The following is an 18,641-nucleotide window of genomic DNA, read 5'->3' as shown; positions in this document are numbered from 1 at the left end:
TTAAATCACCGACAGATTCAGTTACACTCTGGCATATGAAGCTGAAAACACAAAAACTTTCTGTAATGTGCAATCATTATCCTTCTCTGACGGTGGTGTTAAATTGTGCACAATGGCAAGAAAAGCAAAGATCCCAAACCTACCAACTGCTGTGATAAGAGAGAAAATCCTGAAGTGAACAGGACCGCAGTGGGATTGTGACATTTTAATGATAGTTTAGAAATACAAAAATGTCTGAAGTGGAAATAGTTTTCTATTCATTCTCTTTCTGTGTGAATAGCAGTGCTGATGGAAGCATAAGGTGAAATCTATCCACTAGCCTTTCAGTTTTATAGACATAGATTTAAGAAACTACTTTAAATTAGAAATAATTTATACCTGAAAATAATGTAGTGAGTTTTAGTTTTGCTTTTACAAAGATCTGTCTATAACCAGTGATACAAATACATCACATACGGCCTTGCTTTCCTCTGGTTTTTTTTTTCCTACAAGTTCGCAAGATCTGAGCTGTACCTAATGACTCATAAACCCTCAAAATATTGTCTTCCTAAATTTTTAAGATTTTCCAGTAGATCTCATGATGTAAGGTTAGGAGTCCTAACACAAAGCTGTTATAATAGGCTGTTCAATACAGAATTGTAGCTATCTGGCTAAATCAGTAATTACTGTTTTTCAATTGAAATTGATGCAACTGTGTAGGCAGGTCAAGGTGGAGAGACAGGGAGAGAGCCTGAGTGTAGGTGAGGAAGGTTCAGGGTGGAGAGAGAGATCACAGCTAGACTAAGGAAGTAAGTTTTGTTAAAAATGTGATGTTTTGGTCAGTGCAGCCTCTGGGCTGCCTTCAGGCAGGAGGGGAGGAAGTCGCATCCCATAATCTGAATGGAATGAAGAGAGACTTCAGGGCCTTGGGACAGTTACTGAAAGAGTCTGGTGCACAAATTGTTTTCTCTTCCCTCCTTCCAGTTGCGGGTGATGATACGGGAAGGAATAGAAGGATCCAGTCCGTAAATACCTGGGTCCGAGATTGATGCTACAGGCAGGGCTTTGGGTTCTTTGATAATGGCTGGTTTTATAAGACACCAGGCCTGATGGTAACACGTGGGAAAGGCTCATCTTGTAGAGGGAAAAGGGTTGTAGGGCAACAATTAGCAGAGCTCATACATAGAGCTTTAAACTAGATTCGAAGGGGGATGGGGTTGTAGGTGGGTTTGCACCGATGGGGCAGTGTTCTAGTATCAATGAAGACCAGAAGGCCTCCCATCCCCCTAGGGTGAAGTCAGCGTGCTCAGCTCGCTCCCTGAAAGGCCTGTATGCCAATGCACGCAGCATGGGGAATACACAGGAGGAGTTAGAAATCTGTGTGCAGCAAGGTGTTATGATCTGGTGGCAATTACAGAGACATGGTGGGACAGCTCACGTGACTGGAATGTGGTCATGGATGGCTATGTCCTTTTCAGGAGAGACAGGCCAACAAGGCGGGGAGGCGGAGTTGCTCTTTATGTGAGAGAGCAACTAGAATGTATGGAGTTCTGTCCAGGGGTGGATGAGGAGCGGGTTGAGAGTTTGTGGGTGAGAATCAAGGGGCAGGCTAGCACGGGAGATACTGTTGTGGGTGTCTATGACAGGCCACCTAATCAGGATGAGGCCTTCTACAGACAGCTGACAGCAGCCTCACAATCACAGGCCCTGGTACTCATGGGGGATTTTAACTACCCAGATATTTACTGGAAGGCCCGTACAGCTAGCCATTCACAGTCCAGGAGGTTCCTCCAGTGCGTCAATGATAATTTCTTGATGCAAATAGTGGATGAGCCAACTAGGAGAGGAGCGCTGCTAGATCTTATACTCACTAACAAGCAGGGTCTGGTTGAAGCGGTGAAGGCTGAGGGCAGCCTTGGCTGCAGTTGATCATGAGATAGTGGAGTTCAGGATCTTGTGCAGTAGGAACAGAATGCCAAGCAGGATCATGACCCTGGACTTCAGCAGGGCCAACGTTGGCCTTTTCAAGCAATTGCTATGGGAAGTCCCGTGGGACAGGGTACTAGAAGGTAAAGGGGCCCAAGAGACTTGGTTTATATTCAAGGACCGCTTCTTCCAAGCTCAAGATCAGAGCATCCCAGTGGGTAGAAAATCAAGAAAGGGAGCCAGGAGACCCGCATGGGTAAACAGGGAACTGATGGGCAAACTCAAGTGGAAGAAGGGCATCTACAGATCTTGGAAGGAGGGGATGGCCACTTGGGAGGACTGTAAGATAGTTGTCAGAGGATGTAAGGAGGGAACTAGGAAAGCTAAGACCTCCTTGGAGTTAAGCCTTGCAAGGGAGGTCAAGGACAACAGAAAGGGCTTCTTCAAATACGTTGCAGACAAATCTAACACTAGAGGCAATGTAGGCCCACTGTTGAATGAGGCGGGTGCCCTGGTGACAGAGGATACGAAGAAGGCGGAGCTACTGAATGTCTTCTTTGCCTCTGTCTATACTGCTGGAGACTGTCCTCAGGAGCCCCAGACCCCTGAGGCCCCAGAGGAAGTCAGGATAAAGGAGGAGTTTGACTTGGTTGGTGAGGACTGGGGTAGGGATCAATTAAGCAAGCTGGACATCTATAAATCCATAGGCCCTGATGGGATGCACCCACGGGTGCTGAGGCAGCTGGCGGAAGTCATTGCTGGACCACTCTCCATCATCTTTGGTTAGTTGTGGGGAACAGGAGAGGTGCCTGAGGAGTGGAGGGAAGGAAATGTCACTCCAGTCTTCAAAGAGGGCAAGAAGGAGGACCCAAGTAACTACAGACCGGTCAGCCCCACCTCCATCCCTGGAGAAGCGATCGAACAACTTATCCTTGGTGCTGTCTCTAGGCATATCAAGGATAAGAGGGTCATTAGGAGCAGTCAACATGGCTTCACCAAGGGGGTAAGTCATGTTTGACCAACCTGATAGCCTTTTATGAAGACATAACCAGGTGGACAGATGATGGGAGTACAAGGGATGTGGTTTATCTTGATTTCAGTAAAGCCTTTGACACAGTCTCTCACAGCATCTTTGCAGCTAAACTGAGGAAGTGTGGTCTGGATGATTGGATAGTGAGGGGGATTGTGAATTGGTTGAAGGAAAGAAGTCAGAGAGTTGCGGTCAATGGGACAGAGTCTAGTTGGAGGCCTGTATCTAGTGGAGTCCCTCAGGGGTCGGTACTGGGACCAGTACTACTCAATATATTCATCAATGACCTGGATGAGGGAACAGAGTGCACTGTCAGCAGGTTTGCTGATGACACAAAACCGGGAGGAGTGGCTGACACACCAGAAGGCTGTGCTACCATTCAGTGGGACCCAGCCAGGCTGGAGAGCTGGGCGGGGAGAAATTGAATGAAATACAACAAGGGCAAGTGTAGAGTCTTGCATCTGGGAAAGAACAACCCCATGTACCAGTGTAGGTTGGGGACTGAGCTGTTAGAGAGTAGCGTAGGGGAAAGGGACCTGGAGGTCCTGGTGGACAGCAGGATGACCATGAGCCAGCAATGTGCCCTCGTAGCCAAGAAGGCCAATGGCATCCTGGGCTGTCTTAGAAGGGGTGTGGTCAGTAGGTGGAGAGAGGTTCTCCTCCCCCTCTCCTCTGCCCTGGTGAGACCGCATCTGGAATAGTGTGTCCCGTTCTGGGCCCCTCAGTTCAAGAAGGACAAGGAACTGTTTGAAAGAGTCCAGCACAGAGCCACAAAGATGATGAAGGGGGTGGAACATCTCCCTTCTGGCGAAAGGCTGAGGGAGCTGGGTCTCTTGAGCTTGGAGAAGAGGAGACTGAGGGCTGACCTCATTAATGTTTAGAAATAGGTAAAGGGTGAGTGTCAGGAGGATGGAGCCAGGCTCTTCTCAGTGATGTCCAATGATAGGACAAGGGGCAGTGAGTGAAAGCTGGAGTATAGGAGGTTCCACATAAACGTCAGGAAAAACCTTTTCACTGTGAGGGTGAGAGAGCACTAGAACAGGCTGCCCAGAGAGGTTGTGGAGTCTCCTTCTCTGGAGACATTCAAAACCCGCCTGGATGCATTCCTGCGTGACCTACTCTAGGTGGTCCTGCTCTGGCAGGGGGGTTGGACTAGATGATATTTCAAGGTCCCTTCCAATCCCTAACATTCTGTGATTCTGTGATTCAGGACTCATTAAAAAGCAGTCTTCCCCATTTTCACTAAGGCCTTAGGAAGCTAAGTGTTTTGAAAAAGCTTTTTAAAAATACATCTTATATCTAGGCAAACTGTAGTTTTGAGAAAGTTAAGAAACTGTGGAGTAAGGAGTATTTCACAGAGTGCCAAGGAAGGAAATTAAATATGTACTTAAGTGTTTGGGGGAGGATCTGTAGTGTGAAGGCCTATCTGCAGAACATTTTATTTGCCTCACACCCGGTCGTACCACAAAACTGCTTAGTTTAGCTCAGGAAACAAAAGGTTTTGTAATATCTTGTTGCTTGATATAGTTGCATAAAAACAATAAAACTGAGATATTGGTATCCACTCTGCAATTATTAGAACAATTCAGTTGACTGGCAGCAAGTCTGCAAATAGGTAGCAACCATCTGGTCAAGCCAAAATAGGCTGCCTTTCACCTTTGAGAAGAAGAAGTAGCCCTTTGGAGCTCACTCGTCCCAGCCCATGCTGAAGGCCCTACAAACAGCAGTGATACACCAGTGGCTAGAGTTTATGACAAGATGCCCATTTCATTTCTAGCGTTCCTCAGCAAACAGCTCTCAATTCAAGCTATCTTATTCTTGGAAAATAAGAAATAAGACCGTGACCTCCAAGCCAAAATGGCATCAGATTCACAGTATTGTATTCTGAAGACTTATCTAACAGGTTTGATAAGTTTGAACTTTAGTTGTTAACAGATGAACTGCCTAGTTGGAGTTTTCAGACGTCTTGGTGTCTCAGTCTCACAGGTGCATCCATCATAGTGCCCCAAATTGCATGTTTACAGTTGCAACAGATCCAGTGTGAGAAATTGTGGGGTTTTTGGGGAGACCTCTGCCATGTTTGAACAGACGGTGAGGAATCTGCATATATTTGCTTGATTTTGAGGGACAAACTTTAGAGTTTAAGTATGGCCAGACACCTGTACAGCTTCGTTAGAACAGAGGAGCTGCAGAGCAGAGAGAAGTAAATTTTAACCAGTGCCTGCCTGAATGACTCAGTGTACCAGGCAGTGGCCAGTAGTTCCCTGAGCATACAAGTAATTAAAAAATCAATTGAAATCCGATAGCATAATAAACTTGACTGTCACTGATTACAACACATCCCAGGAGAAACACCATCGCTATGTATCAGAGGCTTTTGAGGTGTGCCTTCAGTTCTACTCCACTATATAATGTTGTTATCAACTAGTACTCAGATCATTCTCTCCACTTTCAATAACTCCTGCATTCTCTTGCTGAAGCTAATAACGCTAATAGTACACTGAAGCTCTAATAAATTTATCATATGGGATTTAAACAAGATGCTTCTTTCCCACCCCAAAAAGGTTAGAGGAAGAGTAATCGTGACTTTAACAATTCATCTTTTGTTCCCCTTTGCCTAGATTAAATATATTACAGCTTCTTTATGGCATATGAACGAAAACAGGTACCATCATATGCCAGAGATAATGTAAATGAAACACATTTCTGCCTTCAGCAGTTGAGCAACAAAATAACCAAAACAGTCCTGGGATCCTGGTTGGAAAACAGTGCAGTCCAGAATTATTCAGTGTATCACGGAGATTTAGCAGAATTGGCCTAAGATGAGCACTTCTAGCAGCTTCTCACATGTTTTATTAACACTGGTTTGCTCTGGTACGCTGTTAAAACTCTGCCAGTTATTACACATAAGTAACTATACTTCCTCTAATTTGGATTGTATTTGTATTTCACTGTCTCACTAGAGAAGACCCTTAAGAACTGGCTGCAGTGACCTGGTGTGAGGGAACAGCAGAAGAGAGCTGCCCCACAGGGAAGGTGAGCTGGGAGCCGAGGGTGATAGCAGGGCAGGCAGGGCAGTGCCGGCACTGACAAGGGTTCGGTCCCAACCTACCCAAGCAGGTCCAGTGACACTATGCAGGGTCAGCCAACAATCTGGCAGTTGCCAAACAAGTCTTCAGGGATGTAATGGCTCAAAGGCAACCCAGGGATTCAGACAAGTGGATCTGGCTCGGGAAGGTACATGGCCAGGCTACATGGCTGCCACATAGCTCAGGCAAGGACCAAGGAAGGGCCTGAGCCAACAAGGATGCCTCCAGTGAGGCTTCTCACAGCTTTGTCTCACAGAGCTCCTTGCACAGCAGCCTCATCCCAAATGACAGCCGCGGGTGTCACAGCTGGCCAGGGGCACAGGCAGCCAAAGCCTTGCAGGGGGCAAAGGCTGTGTCCAGGGCCCTGACAACTGGAGTTCAGGTCTGACAGAGAGGCCTTGCTTATCTACAGGGGCGCAAGTATGTTTAACAGAAAGTATGTCTTTAAATTTTGTACCTAGAAGTCGACATCTTTTCTTTGGAATGCCTCATTCACATTAAATCAGATTTATCAGTTAAGCTTGTATTGGCAAATTTACAGTCAATTGCCAGGTAATCCACTTTGATGAGAACTTTTGTTTATTCACAGAAAAAAAAGGGTGGTGGTAGCTCTTCCTTTTAGTCAGATGTTTATGTGAGTCACACCAGAGATAGTGGATAATCCAGTGATAGCTGGAAATAACAGCATGGCAGGACTTCCAGATTCAGTTAAAGTAACACTAATTTTAACCCTTGCCTGGTTCCACATTGCACAATCAACCACCTGGTCTCTAATACCTTAAAGCAATGCAGTTCAACTCTTCCAGCAGCACAGGACGGATGGCAGTTTCACAGGCCACACGGGGGTTATAAGTGCTGGGCCATGCTGCTGTATGAGAAGCAGCACAGATGCAGCATCACTCTGTTCTCCCATGGAAATTCAGTCTTAAAGCCCCTGACTTCTGCAAGCACAAGGTGAAATGTTCAGCTGGTTGGACAAACAGCACACACTATCAAACACACACCCATCTCCTCTCAGGAAGTAGAGATGGGCTGGGTGTACTGCATAGTCCCTGGACTGTCAGCTGGACCATGCTGAATTCAAAGGAGCAATTCTCATAATCCTTGCTTACTGTTTCTCTGATTGATCCCTTTGGGTTGCAACACGAAATCAGCAACTAATTCTGAGAATACACGGTTATACTCCTCATAGTTACAAGTCTGATCATCACTTTTTTAAAAAAAATTCTTAAATATTTCATTAGGAATCTGAATTGATAGTCAGAAAGTAAAATATTTTCTTTTTAGTTAAACTTGAAGGGAGGTAATTTAGAGGGAGATTCATCTTTTGCAACTGAATATTTGGCCCTGTTCTTGCTATGATTAGTTCTGATATGTTTTTTATTTCATATTTTTAATGTCTTAAGCATGTTTCTCTTCTGTGGTTTATAGTATGACTGAGAGAATCAAATGCAAATAACATGGAAGTAGATACTTCACACCATAGAACCAGAACCTTAAACTTAAATTAAGAAACTTATGAAGCTTGTCTAGTAAATCTCAGAGCTCATCAAAAAAGTCTGAAATCTCAACATAATTTTGAAAGACAAATCTTTTAATAATACAAGTTACATTAAAGAGAAACAAACCTTACAACAGGAGAAATATTATGTGCATTAAGAACATTCAAAAAGTAAAAAAAAAATTCTTTTAAATTAAACATGAGTATCTAACAAAGATAAGTCTGATCAACTTATTTCCTTCTACAAAAATTGCAGTGAAATATTTTGATTGGCTCCTGCCATCTACTGCATGGTGTAGGAAATACAGCATAGAAACGCAAAACCTTGTGAAGTGTATTTGTTGACCGTTCCGCATAACAGAAATAGTCCCTATTTTCTAACACTTCCAAAGCTTGAATACCCTGCACGATATGCTTTCCCCCTCTCTGTGGATTCAGAAAACAGTTTTGTGGTGTGTCATCCATTCAGTGTGTCAGAGTCACTCTGGTACAGTGATGTGAGTTGGAGCTCAGTGAAATGATGTGAAGGCTGAGGAGGGGTAAGAAACTGTCTGCAGTCTTCAAGGCTGCACAAGTCCTGGGGAGAACAGCAGTAATCTCAAATTGTGCTCATGGCTCAAAGCTTTGCAGACTGACCATACCTGATCTGTTTCCCACTGGGAATTAGCCATGTAGTCTGGACAAAGCTGTCTTGAAGGCAGAACGTAGAGAGCCTTTGGTGTAGTGAGGACGCTTAGAGCCACATTTCTTCTTTTTGGCACTGGAGACAGAAGACACAGGGGAAGAAGGAGGCCACCTTTTTTGTTCAGCAAGCTGATGAAGTTTAATTCTGGAGATCTTGCTCTAAACAAGCTGTCATGCTGCACGTTATCTGTCTCAGAAATGCATCAACTATTAAGGGAAGCACTGTAAGATCAGTCAGCTTTTTTTTTGTTCAGGAAACCATTGCCCCAGTGAATTCTGTTTTTAGGAAAGAAGGCGACGTCTGTGTGCTGTTTAGACTCACACTATCAAAACAAATGGTGTTTACTTTTGGCACCCAGGATTCGTTTTAACAATTTTTTGTGATCTAGTTAATGGCAATCCAGCCTAATACCCTACCCCTCAGCAGATTTTCGTATTCTTTCCCTAACTGTCCTTATCTGACACCCACTCAGCTTCAACCAGCTTTAACTGATAGTCGTGAAAGACAGAAGATAGCTTCCAAGGCTGGGAGACTGATAACAACCCAGACAAACACTCAGAAGGCACAATAGAACCTGTGTTGTCTGTATGCAAAGTGCTGATATAAAGACATCTGTTTCCAGAGAAATACACTATATGATTCAGGTGTCTCCTGCGTTGACGAGGTTAGTTTTGGTCTGTCAGGACCAGTGCACTATTAGGCGTGGTGCACTGTTGGGCCTGGTGCATTATTGGGCTTTAAAGGCTCTGACTGGCTTCATATGGGGCCTCCACCCACAGCCCTGCCCTGGGCCCAGGGTCTACATTTAACCTCAGGCCTGGGCTATGTTGTAGGCATGTCTCTTCCCAGTTTTTCCATAGCTGTGCCTACAGGCACTGTCATTCCAGGCCCCGACCTGGCAGACTGATGTTCCAGCTCAGCTTTGGGCCTGTCTAATCACTGTGAGTGTGCCCAGTGCTCTGGGCTCTCAGCCACCAGTCCGGGTCTGACCCTGGCCGTTTTCCCTGGCTCTGCCCTGCTTGCTTGGTTTGGGTGCCATGGGGCTGGGCCCTGGCTGGTGAGTCCACTGCCCTGTGGGCCTCCTCTGGGTTTGTGCCTTGTTCCCTGTCCAGTGGTGAGTGGGCAGCCCTGGCTGCTCTGCTGAGTTGGGGGCTGCCACACTGTGCAGGCCACACAAGTCCTCGGAAATGGCTGTGCTGAACCCCGCTGGCCATTCCTGTCAGGATGCAGTTACATGGATGACAGAAACCAGCTTCAAGCCTTTTAAAGCTCAAAGAAAGAAACAAAGCTTGATTTCTTCAACTTGGAGATTGACTTCTTCAACTTGGAGCTCAGAAAATTCTCACCTAACATTTTGTTAAACGATGGAAGTATTCAGGGATCATAAAGCCTGTTAGGATTAACTGTTCTACTGTAGTTGCCTCCTCTAAAAACTTGCTCTAAGTCTGTGGATGAAATTTTGAAATATTTTCACTGACTACATCCACTAGATAACAGATTCAGTTAGAAAGGGCTATGGTCTGGAAACAGCTACAGACGTGCTTCTCCTCAGAGATTAGACTCTGCTGAAGGCTCCATGTTGTCCCCTGGCTCTGGCAAAATTAGAACTCTATGAGCATGGGACAAAAAAAAGGACTTAATGGCCCATCAAGTCCTTGCTGTTGAACATAGCCTTGTCAGAAAATCCTATGAATAAACTACAGTTCTGTCAAGGAAGAGGGAGAGATTAGAATCTTACTTCCAAATTTCTCTGTATTTTGAATTCTCTTTACCACGAAATGGCATTTCAGCCTAAATTTTAAGTAGTTGATTAATAGAACACTTTTGCTAGTTAAGTGAGCTTCTAAGTGAAAAATCCCATACTGAATTATTTCTAACATCCAAACTTGCAAGGCCCTCTCCAGGTTAAAATTTGTTAGATGAAATTGTAGTAATTATAAGCTCCCTTTTGTATACTGTTCTTATAATCTCAGCACTTCAATTATTTAATGACTATAAACCCTGTAAATTCTGTAACTGCTTAAAATGAACAGCAATTCAAAGAAGCATTGTTGGAGCTTGTCTTAAGACCTGTTGACTATATAATTGGGACTGGTGACTACCAGGAAAATCAATTTAAAACCACCACCATGACAAAAAATGTAATATAACTCAGAAGTTAGCTACTGCTTTGATTCAGTGCATGAAATTAAAACAAGAACAACTTCAAAACAGTATATATGTGTTAGTGCTGCAATAGAGTGTGTGTGTCTGTGCATATCTGCCTGCATGAATGTATTGCTGTCCTCTAACGATGGGAGCATTTTGGATCAGGTCAAGTCTTGCATATTTGTAACCTATTTACCCAAGGAACTGGAGGACTGAGAGGAACAAAACACAAATTGCAGTGTCAAAGGTAATTCACAGTAATTGTCCTGCAGTTCAAGAGGTAATCTTGTTGCTTTGGGATTTCTATATGGTTTTGGATGTCAGTAAGGGCCATCCATTAAGCACAGAGCATACTTTGCATTTCTACTCACTTCTCTGCAACAAAGAACTCTAAAATGTGAGAAGAGTGCCAAGAAAAGCCCTTGGCTTGCTACCTTTTTCGCAAAGTTGTTTTATCAGTTGCAGAAATAATGGGGCCTAGTGACCTACAGATTTTCCTCCTTCCACTCCCTCAGTACCTCCAGATAGATTGCTCCCCCAGTTTCTACTTACTTAGTTGAACAAAGGCAGTGTGACTTGCTGGGTTAGTAGTTTGCAATTAGATTTCAGCCAACTCTCTGCTCACTCCCTAGGCTCACTCCTAGCCAGCTAATATCTCTTAAAGGGGTAAGGGGATGTCTCTCTCCTTGTAACATGATCTTTGCTGCACAAGAAAACCTGTTTGGTTTTTTTTTTCAAAAAAAATAAAAATAAAAAAGAGTAATCAGTAGTTCTGAGGCCTCTATCTGAAAAACTCCAGCCTGGAATTTGGCCCTGTTCTGTCAAATGAAGAAACCTTACTGGTTCTGTATTTCCTCCCTTTCCAGTAACTTGCCCGAAATGTCACCACACAGTTTCAGGTTTGGGGTGTGTTGGGAAGAATTCCATTCAGGTAAACCCTCATTTCTGTCCTTCATAACATTCACAGTGTGTGACTTGAGAAATGTTATTACACTGACCAGCATTTACATAAATAGGATTTCCTCCTCAAAGTCACCACAATTCTGAAAGACAAAGGAGGAGCACTGATCTATCAGCTCGATAATTTTCTTGGAAACCTTCCTTTTCTTTTACAACACACTGTGTGTCATCTGGCCACACAATTTGACAAGAAATATTAATTGGAGGAGACAGTATGTGGGAGGGATTGCAACAATTTTATGCGGCTGCACAGGGTAGGAAGAAGGCACAGATTATCACAGTTTGTGAGAATCTTAGCCTTTCGCTTGTAATACACTTTGAAATACTAGCATCTGTTATGTTTCTTCAGTTTCCTTATATGTTTCATTGCAAAAAGATGGCTGCGACTGGAAGTTTAGCCCCAGGATCCCTTCCTGGTAGTCCTGGACAAGCCTTGCATCACGTACTGTAAGCCTGGGAGGGACTGGGATATTTTTAATTTTGCCTGACAGCTCATCATCCTGCAGCATTAATGGATGCTTACTGTGCAGGGGAGTTGGAAAGATGAATTTAAATGCAAGATGACCTTTCCCTCACCTTTTAGGAACCTGAATCCAACACTCACTTTAGATTTCTGTGTTAAGGACTTGTTTTTTAGACTTCATTCCTAGGAAATAACATATGTGTAGGCACTGGAACAGTAAGCCACTGTGTATCAGCTGCTCAAGGGTAACTGAACTTTCTTTGAGAATAAGAAATTTGAGGTAGCTTATCCCAAACTGACCTGTACAAATATGTTTAGAGAGAGATTTGTAAATATAAAAGATATGAAATATTTTTTCCTAACCCAATACTGAAAATTAATTTAGTGATTTACAGCTGACCTACTTGTGGGTGTATACCATAATTTTCCTTTGAAAAAGCTCACATTTGAATATACTTCTTGCTTACAACTTTTGAGATCTTTCTTTTTTAAACCTTTCCAGTATTTCAGGAATTTTTGTAACCTATTCCAGTGCTCAATCAGTCTCTGATCACACTCCTACTCTCCACAGTTTCTCTCAGTCTACAGCTGTACACCTGTATGGTGATACCAAATTCCCTCACTCATACAGAGAATATTTAAAGGGACACTACACATATATTTTGTACAGCTGCTCTCTCTTCCTGTTTTATTGCACACTATTTGATTCCTGACAGGTCTTTCCTGACACTCATTTCTGATATATGTTTGTGTGTTTGTTTATTCAGGAGAAAATACCCCTTCACTTTCAGAGAACTTATTGAGTTCCTCTTTACCATCCAGAAGAAGGAAGCAGTGACAAAAGGAAACTACTGACCTGTTTTGCAGGTGAAACACAGTAGTTTATGATTTAACCACAGGCTCTTCAAAAGTACGATGTAGCAGCGAGAATTAAATTTGTATTACCCAAGATAAGTTTGTGTAGAAAACTGAGTCATATTTGAAGAGGTTAAAAGTTTTGACTCTAAAAGCTCTTTGTACCAGAAGCAGTACCTTTAGCTCTATTTTTAACTTGTTATTTTTTTTCTCTCGAAGTAAAAGAGATTACATATCCATTGTATATCCTTTTTGCATTTCTGTATCTGCTAATGGCAAGCATGGAAGTTTCTGAGATGCTCAAGAATCAAGCCAAACAGTAAGTTCCTGGGTTTACACCCAGGGTTTTTCCCCTCGTCTCTAACAAGCTGGTATTTCAATTGTCACAAGAGTTCTCCCCTGAATGTTTTTTATCTTCCACATGGGTACATTATTGGTCCTTCTAGATGTCCACAGTCATCCTGTTTCTCTTCTTAAAAGAAAAAATTAGAGGCATTCAGATTTTACATTCCAATGAGCTATGTCAGACAGACAAAGTGATCATCTGCCTGTTTTCAAAATCTGAAGTACAGTGATTCTGAACATCATGGTTTCATGACTCATTGGCCAAAGGATGCCAATTACAGGATGCCACTTAGCTCACGAGCCTGTACATCTGCCGGAAGGATACCATTCTTGTGGACATGTTTCCACTTCTGGATGGAAAAGGCCAACAGCATTGCTCTGCAAGAGCGACACTGCATGTGTTTCATTGTGCATTACCAAGCAGGCACCAACAGCAAGGGTGAACTTAACTCACAGTTTTCCAAACTCCTTTAGTCAAATCATCTTCTGTTGTGATACTATACATTACCTATGCTAGTCTTCTGAAATTTCCACAAGGTAAGAGAGAAAAAGAAAAAAAAAAAAAGAAGACTAGTTATACATACCTGGAGGCAGAATACAAAGTTCTATTCCTCAAAGCACACAAGAAGTGCAGATCTGCAATGTCTGAGAAAGAAACTGCCGCCAAATAAGTCCATTTGTTGAGTCCCCTTCTTTCTTTATAGTTCCTACCCTTCTCAGGTTGGGGATTGTTATCACAGTTGGAAGGTGTTCTGAAAAATAGTGAAGGACAAAAAGGTGAAGTCTCTTTCATGTTTTCCCCATCACGCTATTTTTTACTTTCTTGCTTTGTGATACACCACTGACAAGCTGGACTTTTCTATTAGACGGAATGAGAAAGCAGCTGTAAGTAATGCCTTGTTTTCCAACAGAGGATTACATTTCACTGAATTGGAAATCAAGAGCCAGCAACCTAACAGATTGTGCAAATCCTGCTATAAGTCCATTTGCACTTTTGGCAAAAGATGCCTTTGAAAACTCTTCCCTGAAGAACTTATCTCTTAGAAAGAGGAATAAAAAGGGAAGGTGGCAAAAAAAATCGGTAGAAGGAGGCAATGTGAGTTCTCAGAGTTACTCTTTATTAAACTTCATGTTGAAACCAAACTGAAAATTGGCAAAGCTTCCAGGAAAATTTAGCAAAGAAACAGTTTGCAGTAATCTAGCAACCAGGGTTACTATGGCAATAGCAGTACACTGTGAAATTTAGTAGATATAATTTTCCATGATTCACTTTATTTTTAGCTATTTTTCTCTTTGCTCTCTCATGCTAATTGCCTTTCTGAAGAAAAGGAAGGACTGAATGGTTAGGTCATGCCCTCAGTAAAGATAGAGAGGTGTCAGTTGATGCTTATGAGGAGCCTTTGTGTTCTAGCCTCAAATGATCAACCGTCCTAAGGGAATCTTAGGGTCTCAACTCCTACCCCATTCAACTTGTCTTGAGCCTTTAAGACCATTATTCCCTGCTTCTTGAAATCTTTACATCCCTTGTTGACCTTAATTGCTTTCTCTAATGCTTCCCCCCACTAGTTCACAGTCTGAACCATATGAATAATTTTTCTCTTTTCCTTCTTTTTCAGATATTATCCAACATGATTCTTTTCCATTACATTACCTCTTTTCTTTGTGATGTGGTTTCAACTCAGGGACTCAAAAATCTAGCTCACATCTCCTCACCCCCCCTCCCTCTGTGCAGTCCTCTCTTTGGCCACTCTGTGGCTTGCTTGTAACCAGAGCTGATCGAGACTTAAATGTTCCTTCATTGTCAATAACACCAATTCAATCACTTTCCTAGCTTTTTAGGTATACAGTCATGATTTTATATATACGCCATGATTTTTATATGGCTCTGACACACAAGCTGTCATGCTGTTTGCCTTCATAATATCTCTAAGATCTGGCCTCCTATTCTTTGACCAAATGTCAAAACTAGTCATACAAATCCCTTTCTTTTTCCACTACAACTAGAGTCTCTGCCTCTGGGCCATGCATGCTCAGAGTCATTCAAAATGTTGATGACTTCATGATCTTCCCTCTTTGCTTCTTCAACTGCTAATCTCCTTTGTGCTATTCTTCCTCTGCTATGCCATGTTCTACCTCTGTTCCTCAGCTGCATGAAATCACAACTAAGTGCCCTTCTCTGTAATGGTGCTTTTATCCTGTACCATCACTGATCAAGCCCTTCACTTTACCATTGTCTCCAACTTTTGTTATTTTATTCCACAACCGGTACTGGTATCTCAGTGCTTTGTTACATTGACCTTGATACATGATAGATGGGTCACGGAAAAAGTAAAGAGTATCTCCTTTAGCTCCCTTTTTGCAATTCACCTCTACCACCTTGTATGAAACAGTAGCATCAAAGTATATTTAGGCAACTGGAACACTACATAGAATCACAAGCAGTCACCAGAACATGCTCATCCTATCATTACTTGACCCTCCTTACTCTTCACCTCTATTCGTTGAATTCACTTCTGTACTGTCACTCTGTATTGTCAACAGGCTCCAAGTTTTTTAAGGCTGGGACTATCTGCCTGCTACATTGCTGTATACAAACAGCTCAAAAGAAATGAGGCTCTGTGAAGCTTCTTTGAACTTTGGAAGGAAGGCATAAATAGAAGGAGTGTCAAAAATGCTGAAAAAGATCAATTCTTTAAGTCACTCAAGGCTGGGGAGGCTTATAAGGATCTCTAGGGGACTTACTAAAGGACCAGAACTTGGATACCCACCACTCTCAACTCCTACAGATTTTTGTCTTACCTGCTAATATCAGCATACATAAATACAAATAAACACATAAAAAATAAGAAAACATTCCTAGAAATTAGAAGTTAAAAACCTATAGAAAAATCATTCTATTAAAGCATAATATATTTATATAGTCAAACTTCCTGCTGCAAGATACAGAAAAAGGCTATGTATTTGTTTATCTATATTCCTGAGTGTTTAAATTTAAGGGCCACAGTGCTTCATCTCAAGACACCTTCATCTCAAGGATCAGTAGCCTGGGCTGTGGTGCAGTGTTATATAATGCAAGTTTATGACTTTGTAAGATGTCATTTTCCTTTCCAACATTTATGGGCTTGCTCTTTTCTGTGTTTAGGAAGTAAAGTATTTCAAATAAATACTCACTTCATGGGTTTTTTTACACTGTGTAGGACATACTAGATGCAATCACAGTATAAAATATACTAGTTGTCTTCTGCCACAGAGGTTAGTAGACTAAAGTGGTCCTCATCTGTCTATGGTAACATCCCTGTGTTCCTGAAATTACATTTTTCTTCTCTCTGAACACACACGAGCCATGGCAACATGGCCATAAGGAAAAGTCAAAGGAAAACCTTCCCAGTTCTGGGTGACTCACTGTGCATGAGGAAGAAGGAAACCCCTTATCCCTCAGAATTTCTCAGTTTTAGACAGGTGATTAATGCAAAACACAAAAAATGAGCATTCCTCTCACAAGAATCAGCAGTGCTGGGGCTCCGCAGGCTCCTCTGCAGTACCAGAAGATCCTCATGCCGCAGCAGGCTCAGCTCATGAAGGTCTGCTGTGCTCCAGTGTGGCAGGTGGCACCACAGGGTGGGAACTCTTGTTCAGTCCACAGCATGGCTGCCCTTCTGCGAGGCACACAGAGAACGCAGCACTGCCCTTGCAAAAAAATTATATCCAGTAATAAAATAGTAACTGAGCTGTGTCTATTATAGCTGTTCATGGTTCCCAACATCTGTTCACCTTTGGAGAGATTTAGAACAATCTCTGTATTCTGCTGATGTTATTTTTTTAACAGTCTTTTTCCATGCACATGAAGTATATCCCTCTTTCAATCTGACAAATTAATTCCTGACATCCCTTACAGCCAAGACATTCAAGACTGCGATATCACACTGCGCTTTATGTTTTTCTGGCACAACCGAATTTTCTTTTTCCTCTTTAAAGTGACTTGGACCGCTGCCTTCTGACTGTGAATTATTTTTCTAGGTTTCTTTATAAAGATGTTCAGATTGTTCTACAGCTAAAGTAATTGGGCCCCTTTTAGTAAATGTTACATTTATAATTAAATGTCGATATTGTAATTTCAGAATGTCTCTTATTCCTGAAGTTATCGCACAGCATTTTCTGCTACATGAAGCTAGGACTTTTTAAAGCAGAAAATCCCTATTTAATCACCATGTTTTACCAGAGAAAAAGTTACAGAAAGAAAAGCAAATGTGAGATGTTATAAAAAAAAAAGGAGTTTGAACTGTTCTGCCTATCCTGGATGGCTTGCCAAATACAATAATGCTATATCTCATGTTTGGTATTGCAGTTTCCAAATTGTATTCCCTGCACTATCCAGCAGATGATGCCAATGTATTACAAACTATTCTCTGTTCAACTTTATTCAGAGGAAAGATGATCAGCTAAAAGCTGTAGTTTTTTCACATTCTGGATATTTTTTAAAATTCCAATTGCCATATTTAATTCTTTTCTAATACATGTGATTCTGAGTCTCAGAACGTGTTGTTTTTCTGAAGCAGTTTTGTTACTAAAGGTTGACCCTTTCAAGCACCTACCTACCAATCTTTCATAACCCTCTGCCATCCCAGTGAGTTTGACATAAGTTTGACCATTTCAGAAGTCCCTTGGCTATATTTACCACCTATTTTGTGACACGCAGCATTAGGTTTTGTGCTGTATCAAGCATTTATTCCTATTCCCAGTCTGCAGTAAATATGTGAAGCCAAATCCTTCCACTAAAATACAAAAACTGGAAGTGGAAATAAAATATACCATTCACGAATATAAAGAAAAAGGCAGAACCAAGTTTCCATGAATCTTCCAGGATCCTCAGCTTTCTAATCTCTTTCTCTAGTGTAAGCATACCTTAATGATAGACTGTGAAAGGAAGCTTTATAATCACTTCTACTTTGCAATGGATTGTGATTTTCTTACTTGGGGAGACTTGCTCCTAATTTCACAAGAAGCGTCCACAGAGGTCTTTGGAATTACTTGCAGAATGAGCATGCTACTAATCATATGTATCAGAGTCCAAGATTTTTCAGAGTGGCAGTGCCTGTATAGCATTTATAGACATTGTTTATATTTTGCTGATGAAAAGAAAGTACAGTATAAAGAACATTTTTTCCAAGGTGGATACAGAAAAAAGCTTGAGTATTTTCTGCTTGCCTCAGTCTCAACCTCATTCTCTGAAGTGGTGGGATCATAGCCAGCCCCCTCCAGAAGCTAGGCAGCTAGTGACTATTTCTCCTGTGCTGGCAGACTAGCACTTGCCGTCCTTCTAGCCATTGGATCCTGTCGCAGCTGTTATCTGCTTGCTGAATTGCTGCACCACTAGGAGGAGACAGGCCAAGAAGAACAAATCCCAGCTTCTGAGGAGAAAAGAAAGAGTACAAAACAGGGAATTGAGCTGCCTTTCTTTGTCCTTTATTTCTTTCTCTCTTTTTTTTTCGAACTCTGCTCCCTTGGGAAAAGTACGGGCCACTGAGGAGATGGAGAAAGAACCTTCTTGTTCCCTGCAGCAAGCAGGTCAGACGTCTGTCCTTTCCAGACTGTGAGGCTGAGGCTAATTAGACCATTTGGCTTTTCTTATACTTTTTTCCTGCAGAAGGGCTGAGTAATAT

Source organism: Leptosomus discolor, chromosome 3 (assembly GCF_034619465.1).
Source record: "Leptosomus discolor isolate bLepDis1 chromosome 3, bLepDis1.hap2, whole genome shotgun sequence".
Lineage (NCBI taxonomy): Eukaryota > Metazoa > Chordata > Aves > Leptosomiformes > Leptosomidae > Leptosomus > Leptosomus discolor.
The sequence above is the reverse complement of the archived record's forward strand: the minus strand, read 5'-3'. Positions refer to the sequence as shown.